Here is a 9,807-nt window from a genome sequence, read left to right on the forward strand (position 1 = left end):
TCCTATCCATAGTTTGAGCGTTTTCACCATAATTTTAATCTAAATCTCAAGTTCAAATCGCCTTTCCCTTTTATTTCTAATATTAAATATTTTTAAATTTTTGATTATTGCTATTAAGTTACCTAATATATAGTATTTTATTTTCTTATGTGGCTTTCATTAACATGCCTCTTTATTTAATATCATAATCTATTTATATCCTTTAATATTATTATATAAATTGATGTATGATTTTTTAATCTTGAAATAAATATTTATTTTATTTAAAATTAATACTCAAAATTAATAAATAGTCTAAATTTATTAATAATATTTTTAAGCATTATATATTTACTTTATTTTATTTTTTAAACTAATTCTTAGTATAAATACCTCACACTATCTCTAATTTATTAATATTTTGATTTTTTTTAATCTTTTTAATCTATTAAATTTCAGTTATGTGGCCTTATCCACATCATGACCTTTTTTTATCATAATAAAAAACTTTTTTATATCAAATTTAAATAAGTTTTATCCTTCTTTGTTTTTATGATATAAATTTTGATTTTTTCTCTGTTTGTTTCTTATTTTGCTATTGTATATTCAATACTTAATATTATTAACATTGTCATGTGTTTTTTATTAGTTTGCTTAAATTTAATATCCACTTCTATCACATTCATTTAATATAATACAAATAATAAATAAAAATCATTTCAATAGTAACTTTAACTCTATTGCTCATATTCTTAAATATGATTTTTCTTATCATATTAAAAAAAAGTCTCATCTCAAATTCAAATATATCTTATTCTTCTATTTTATCCATTGGACTACAATTTTAAAAATCGTCTTATACTTTCAAACTTAACCTAGCAATACTTAATTCAAATATTAATCGTAAAACTCTAATTGTTGCAACAATATTTTCACTGTTATTTTAAGTTTATTTATTTGTCCGAATTGTCAACATTAATATATATATATATATATATATATATATATATATATATATATATATATATATAACTATTTAATTGTTTTTCCTACCATAACTGAATTATACATAAAATTTAATTAAAAATACCTATAGTAATGTATATTGTTCACAAATAAGGTCAGATATAAAGCTTGTACTAAATAAAAATTATTATTTCAACTTAAAATTAATGTGTTAGATACAAAATAAAAACTTAATTGATTTTTTCTCAAAAAGGATACCTACCATAACTGAATTATACACAAAATTTTAATTAAAGATACCTATAGTAATGTATATTGCACCCAAATAAGATTAGATACAAAGCTTGCACTAAATAAAGAATTATTATTTCAACTTAAAATTGATGTGTAAGATACAAAACATTCGCGAAGAATATTACAGAATTTAAATTATGTTATGTGATCTAATTTGTTTGAGCACATTCTATCATATTGCTTGAATTAAATTCTAACTATCTTCTTGTTACCCAATGAAACATACCAATAAAAGAATCTTATGAAATTATAAAAAGATTCATATAATCACAAATAGCTTTTCAGTTCATTATTTTTCTTTATTACATAATCTACTATACTTAGTATTATTTCATTACGTTTTATTAGCTTGTCACTTTACTTAAATTTTTTTTCAATTACTCGCCTATTAATATAACACAGATATATATTTTTCTTACTCCTAAAATTTTTCTTGAAACTTTTATTCTACTGTTCATCTTCAAAAGTCCAAAGTTATTAATTTTTTTTAAAACAAATTCAAATTATAAATATCAACAAATATGCAGTACTAATTATGAATTTGAATGTGTTCTTTACTATTAAGTTTTTTTGTTTAATAATTATTATTATACTATATACAATAAGCAAATAAAAAATTTCCACTCTCTTTTATGTTTAACATAAATTTCAAATTATGGGTTTTATATTTAATTTACTTTCTTATAAGATAAATTCACATATTTTACTTAATATCTACTCTTTTGCTTGGAAGTTTTTCAGTATTTGATATTTTTGATTTTTACTTTGTCTATTAAAATTAAGATATATGCTATTGTCCATTGTATATATGACTTTTCTCACCATAATTCAAAAAATACATTTTCACCTCAAATTCAAATAGATCTTATCATTCTATATTTTTATATTTAATTTTTTAAAACTTTTGTCCTTTTGTTACTTGTTTATTATTATGATATTATTGTTACTTACAATTGTTATATTGCGACGCAATTTTTTAGGAGCTTGGATCTTGACTTAATGTTATTGATTATTATTTTTTTAGTAACTCCGAAAATTTAATTGATCACAGTTCTTGAATAGTTTATCAACAATATTTTATATAGGATATATTTAAAATTTACTATTTTGATTGTAAATTTTCAATATTTGATATTTTTTATTTTATGACTTTGTCTGTTAAGATTCCAATATATATATATATGATATTTTTTATCATAATTCAAAAAAAGTTTTGTCATCTCAAATTCAAATAAGTCTTGTCATTCTTCTTACATTATTCTTACTTAGAATTGTTACATTGCGATATAATTTTTATTAGCTTGCGCAGTAAATTCTTGTTATGTATTATTATTTTTTAATATTAAATAGATAAAATAGATTTTTATTACTACAAAAATTTAAGTGTTCATAGGTTTTTATATAATTTAAATTTATCAATAATATTTTGTGTATTATTTTGTTACTTTATTTCATTTTTAAATCAAGTCAAAGTATAATATACTCATACTATTTTTGTCCACCTTTTGTACATTTTATGTGATATCTTAATTAATTTTTCCCATTTAGAATTCTTCTATAGTCATAATATTACATTTTATATTAAATTGTGATTTCAAATTGGTCCAAAGTATAAACCGAAGTTTTGTTTATTTGTTATAAATCTATCATTTTTTTAATATTTGATATTTTCTTATTGTACACCATAGCAATTAAATTATTCTTTTCTTTTATCATTAATATAAAATATTTAACTTTAAACATAAATATTATCATACTAAATAATCTCTTAAAATTGTAATTTTTTGCTTTAATTTTTTTTATTACCTAATATTTTTGGTTTTTGGCTTTATCTATTAAAATTTGAGTTACGTGCTATTATAAAAATGTATAATTGTTCTCGTCATAACTCAAAAATACTTTCTGATTTCAAATTCAAATAAATCTTATATTTAATTTTTTTTGTAACACGGTAAATAAAATTGTGGAAAGATATTATATAAGGAACATTTTTTTTATACAATGTATGTTTGAAAATTCAAATTACACAAAAAATTTATATATCACCTACCTCGTTTTAACGTGAATATATATCTTTAGTTCATTTTCTTTATATCTTGGGTCAAATACTTTTAAGCAACGTGATAGTCAATGTTTCAAAATAAAATATTTGAACAAACCATAATTTTAACTTAAATTAATAAACGCAATGGCCGAATTTTAACTAAGAAAAATTGATAATGAATGCCAAAAATCAAGCATATTAATTCAAAATAAAAAGGTACAATTAAATATTTATCGGAAATGTATATATGATAGATATAGATTTAGATATGGATTAGATTTGTCTTAAACATATGTAGATTTTGTCTTAAAAGTGTCAAGTGTCATTTTCTCAATACACCACTTGACTTACTTTCATGCTTCACTATCCTCCTATTAATATAATGTAGATATAGATTATTATTATTATTATTATTATTATTATTATTATTATTATTATTATTATTATTATTATTATTATTATTATTATTATTGTTATTATTATTATTATTATTATTATTATTATTATTATTATTATTATTATTATTATTATTATTATTATTATGTTCTCCTTTATTTTCAATCGAAAATTTTGAGTTTTAATTTTATTTTTAAATTTTATGATCTATTTTTTTTACTATAACTAATTTTATAATTATCTTTATCTTAAATCCTAGATTTTGGAGGCAAAATTTAAAAGAGTTATTGCGTTATCCATTGCTTAATATTGTCACACTATTTATGTGATATTTTTTAGCTTGCTACTTACTTCATACCTTTGTTCGCCATTTCCGTTATAACATATTATATATAGATGAATATGAGCTTTCTTTCTATTAAAATAATATTTCCATTTATTTTTAATATTCATTTTATAGTGTTTAAACTTATAAATATTATTTTGAGTATTAAGTATTTACTTGCTTTATTTTATTATTTAATGTAGCATTAATGAGAAAATTATATGGGTCGATAACTTTTTTTTGATAACTCAAACTAAATCATTGTTTCCTTATATAATAACCCAGAACGTACAAAATCTTATATCCAAATTAAAATGATATGTAGTCAAAGACAATCTAATAACTATGTAAATTAAATTTGATCAAATCTTGTCTTAATCTTTATTAGATTTGTCTAAAATATTTTTAGATTATGTCTTAAAAGTGCCAAGTGGCATTTTCTCAACATACCACTTGGTTTAACCTCATGCTTCATTATCCTCCTTTTAATATAATACTAGTATTAGTACCCGCGCGATGCGCGAACACAAATCATGTCGAGTTGTGATTTGGATTATTTGAATTATGTATAAATAGCTTTAAAATATAAACCTTCCAGATTAAATTTATTGATAATCATTAGATATTAATTAAGAAGCAAGACATGAAACCATTTCGCAAATCTCATAGTGGATAACCTGTTTTCTTTTTCTATATTTATATAATCCAATAGGTTAATTTTAGTACTTGAATTTCGTTTCGTTATCAATATTAAAAATTACTAACTATATCATGTGGTGATTTGTTTCATTTGAACATATTAAATTATATTATTTTAATAAAATTCTCAGTATTAGTTTATTTTTTATCTCAAGCTTTAATAAGTTTTATTCTTTTAAATTTTACACAATTTTTTTGTTTTTTGCTTATAATTATAATATTATTTATTATTTAATATTATTATACTTTCATGTGATTTTTTCGGCTTACTAATTGACTTTATATTTTGATTATTATCCTTTTAATAATTATAATATATGTTTTATTCTTGAAATTTAATATATTTTACGCTTTTATCCTCTTACTCAAAACTATTTTACTATGTAAATCTATCAATAGTATTTTTGAAAATAATTTAATTATTTACTTTATTTTATTTTAAATTAATTTAAAGTATAAATATTCTCACATTGTTTCTATTTTTTCTTTATATAGTCTCTTCCCTATTAAGAAATGTTTAATTAGTATTTTACCCATAATAAAAATAATATCATATTTGACTTTAAGTTGTAACTTTGATTAGTATAAAATATTAATATATAAGTTCTTTTATTATTATGTTCCAAATTTATTAAGTTTTCTTATATTTATTTTTTGTATTACATGCAATAAAAAAAATTCTCTTTTAGTTTCAACATACAAAATTTGACTTTTAATTTTAGTTAATAAAATTACTTATATTAGATATTTATTTTATATTTTTAAATTTTAATTCTATATCTAGTAAGACTTTAATTTTTGGTGCCACTTTATTTAGTATTATTATCCATTACTATCCTTTAATATAATATAGATAATCTAGAAACTTTTTAATCTTAAAATAAATATCTATTTTTAAAAAATATTTCTTGAATTCTTAAGTTATTTAAATTTATCAATAGTATTTTATTTCACTTTATTTTATTTTCTAAACTAATTCTTAGCATAAATATTCTCACGCTATTTCTAATTTATTTTAAATATTTTTAAGTTCTTATTTTATCTGTTAGACATAAGTTGTGTGGTATTATCCTATGATATTTTTTATCATAATAGATAAATAACAACTTTCTCGTCTCAAATTTAAATAAGTTTTAGCATTTTCTTTATGATGAAAGATTTGATTAATTTCTCTCTATTTATTCCTTATTTTTGCTATTCTGTTATTCAATACATAATATTATTACATTGTTATTATGTGGCTTTTATTAGCTTGTTTAATTTAATATCTATTTCTACCACACTCATTTTAATATTAATCATAAAAGTTAATTTCTTATTTGTTTGAACACATTATATCTAATGATAATGTTTTCATTATCATTTTATTTCCCTATATACTATTTCTAAAAATAATAAAATTATGAAATGAAAGAAAAGAAAACAGATCAAGTGGTTAGTGAATAATTATATTTGGAAAGCTATCAAAATTTATTTACTATAAGAATGTGAGTCAATTTTAATTGATTTCTACCATAAATTAAATTTGATCAAATCTAAGTTGTTTTAATCCTTATTAAATTTGTCTAAAAATCTATTTAGATTATGTCTTAAAAATGCTAAGTGACATTTTCTGAATATGCCCCTTGGCTTAATGTCATGCCTCACTACCTTCCTTTTTAATATAATATATATAGAAGATATAAATATTTAAGTTTTTTCTTATCTTATAAATAATTGTATACTTTATATAAGATCTTATTTTACTGCTTGAATATTTTAATTTTTGAAGTCAATAAATCTTTAATATCATAAGTAAATTTTAGTTTTATTTTATATTTTAACTTACTTCAAAGTATAAATAGTCATAGGTTATCTCAATTTATGTTTTTGTATATTTTTTATTTTTTCCAATTATAGTTTTTTAATTAATTTTTTATCTTCTAGTTAATTTAGAAGAAAATCTATGAGTGAATCAATATATATATATATATAAAGAGAGAGAGATTATATTTGTCTAAGATATATTTAGATTATGTATAAGATTCATTAAACTACTTCTCTTAATTACTTTTCGTTTATAATTTCTAATAATTAATATTGACTTATAATTGTCAAGTGGCTTCATTTTAGCTTGTCACTTGGCTTAACCACAATGCATACTACTCTCTTTTTAATATAAATATAATATAGATAGATATAGATATAGATTTTATTTATTAATTATTAATCTCTCTTTTTCCAATACCTTGTTGGACTCGGACTAATAATTAGCCGAAAATTCCACTAGCGTCGATTGCGAGACCTTAATTATTTACTCTTAAGATCTTTTTCTTTATCCTTTAACCAGTCACCTACTTTCATCTCCTTTATTTGAGTTTAGTTCAATTGAAATCAATTTTTAATTTTGAAGGATAAAATTTTAAAGAATAATTTATACGTAAGGGGCAGGATGGATGAAATGGAAACTCGCTTCTGGTGTTTTGTGTGACAAGAATGTGCCATCAAAACTTAAAGGGTAAGTTCTACAGAGTGATGATCAGACCAACGATGTTGTATGGGGCTGAGTGTTGGCCAGTCAAGATCGCTCATGTCCAGAAGATGAAGGTAGTAGAGACGAGGATGTTGAGATGGATGTGCGGGCACACCAGGTTAATTAGGATCAGAAATGAGGTTATTCGCGACAAGGTGGGTTTGGCCCCTATTGAGTACAAGATGCGGGAAGTGCGGCTTATGTGGTTTGGTCATGAGAGGAGGAGGAGCACAGATACCCGGTGAGGAGGTGTGAGAGGTTTACATTAGATGGCCTACAGAGGGATAGAAGTAGGCCAAATAAGAGGTGGAGAGAGGTGTTTAGGCAAGAAATGGCGCAACTTTAGCTGACCGAGGACATGACTCTTGATAGGAAACTATGGGGGTCGAGGATTAGGGTAGGTAGTCTAGAGTATTCGTAACAATAGTATCGGCATGCAATCTCGCTTTCTATTGGTAGTAGGTTTTTATGACTAATCGTTGTTTTCTTTCATTGTTGATCACCTTACTGTCATGTTGTTTTTATTCTGCTTTTATATGGCTTTAATTTTAATACGATCCCTTGTCTATATTTCTATTAATGTGGTGCTTATTCTTTCTTGAACCAAGGGTCTATTGGAAACAACCTCTTATCCTCACAATGTAGGGATAATGTTTGCGTATACACTATCCTCCCCAGATCCACGATGTGAGATAATACTGGTATGTTGTTTTTGTTGTATAAGTCATAATATTTAAAGGTTGGGCATACTTTTTATATTTGCGGGAGATAAAACTTTCATAATCATAAATTATTCAACAATTAACCATTAAGAAGGGTATGGATGGTTAGATTTTTAATGATACAAAAACTATTTTTTTTTTATAAATCCCAACAGATAATAATAGAAATTTAGTATCAATTGTAACAATCATTTTAAAAAGTTTTAATGATCAAATATAGTAAATTGTCTCGCAATAATAACAAGCAAACTATATCTTAAAAAGGTTTTAAAAGATGCAGCTTACGAGAATATGCTCTTATTTTAACTATTTGATCTAGTAAGTATTGGCGAAAAACATATGAAATTGGGAGACTGGCATTTATCCCAAGTTAATGAATGAGATGATTAACTTTAATAGTATATTTTCATAATAAAGTATAAAAATTGTAATAACGTTGTATCTTTTTATTTTTATTTCATAAACTACTGTTGAAGTGATCCAGGTAAATGCAAGTTAAATAATTAATAATAAAATAATTAATAAAAATAATATAATGAAAAATTCAACATGAATTGAATGACATCCTGAATTTTGGTTTCGGAACCTGGTATAGGTCCAATACTGTATGTATGACTTGTTTGTCAAATTTGTTGAGGAACGGAGTCGGTTTGACGTGATTCGGACGTCCGACCGTGAAAATAGAAGTTTCAAAGTTTTCTTGAAAATTGTATTTGATTTGGTGTTCAATTCGTAGTTCTAGGTGTTATTTTGGTGATTTGATCGAGCGAGCAAGTTCGTATGATGTTTTTAGACTTATGTGCACTTTTGGTTTAGAGCTTCAAGGGCTCGAGTGAGTTTCAGATTGACTATAGAGTGAAATTGGACTTAGAAAGTGTTGCTGGTGTTTCAGTTCTGGTGCAGGCCTCTGGTCTCGCATTTGCGAGATCAGGCATCACATTTGCGACCTCTAATGGGTTCGCATTTGCGAAGAGTACCTGGGCCACATTGAGTTCGCATTTGCAAAACATACTTTGCATTTGCGAAGTGAGTCAAGAGGGGGCAGTGATCGCATATGCGATCCAGTGGTCGCAATTGCGGAAGGGTCAATGTTCGCATTTACGAACAATTCATCGCAAATGCAATGAAAGCAAGAATGTGAAACTTTCACATTTGCGATAGGTTCTTTGTATTTGCGGGGCTCGCATTTGTGAACCCCATGTCGCAAATGCGACACCTGCAATTGATCAAATGGGACTTAGACGTGATTTTTTGTTCATTCTTCAAATTTTCAAACTTAGAAACCCTAGAGACAATTTTTCAAGGAGATCTTCTTCCCTGAATCATTGGTAAGTGATTCTAAACTAGTTTCTTTCAATATTTCACTACATTTCTCAAGATTTAAGCCTAAAATCTAAAGTTTTCATGGTGGAAATTTGGGGGTTTTGCGTAGAATTAGGGATTTTTGAAAAATGGAGATTAAGACCTCGAATTGAAGTCGATTCCAAAATAAATTATATAACCGGGCTCGTGGGTGAATGGGTAATCGATTTTTGGTCCGAATTTCGCGTTTGGACCAAGCGGGCCCGGGTGTTGACTTTTGTTGACTTTTTCAATAATGACCTAAATTGAATCCTTTGCAACTGTGGGTAGTTCCTGAGGCTTATTTTGAATCATTTGGTTGGTAAATTGCTAGATTCTATTGGTTCGGATGCTCGTTTGAAAGGCAAAGCGGTGGTTGAGCTTTGAGTTTGGTCATTGGAACGAGGTAAATGTCGTGGTTAACCTTGACTTGAGAGAATATGACTTGTTTGTCTAATTGCTTCATGTTTATGTTGTGTACAACATACATGTGAGGTGACAAATACTTATGCATTGTTGTCGGGTTAAA

This window comes from Nicotiana tabacum, chromosome 7 (genome assembly GCF_000715075.1).
Source record: "Nicotiana tabacum cultivar K326 chromosome 7, ASM71507v2, whole genome shotgun sequence".
Lineage (NCBI taxonomy): Eukaryota > Viridiplantae > Streptophyta > Magnoliopsida > Solanales > Solanaceae > Nicotiana > Nicotiana tabacum.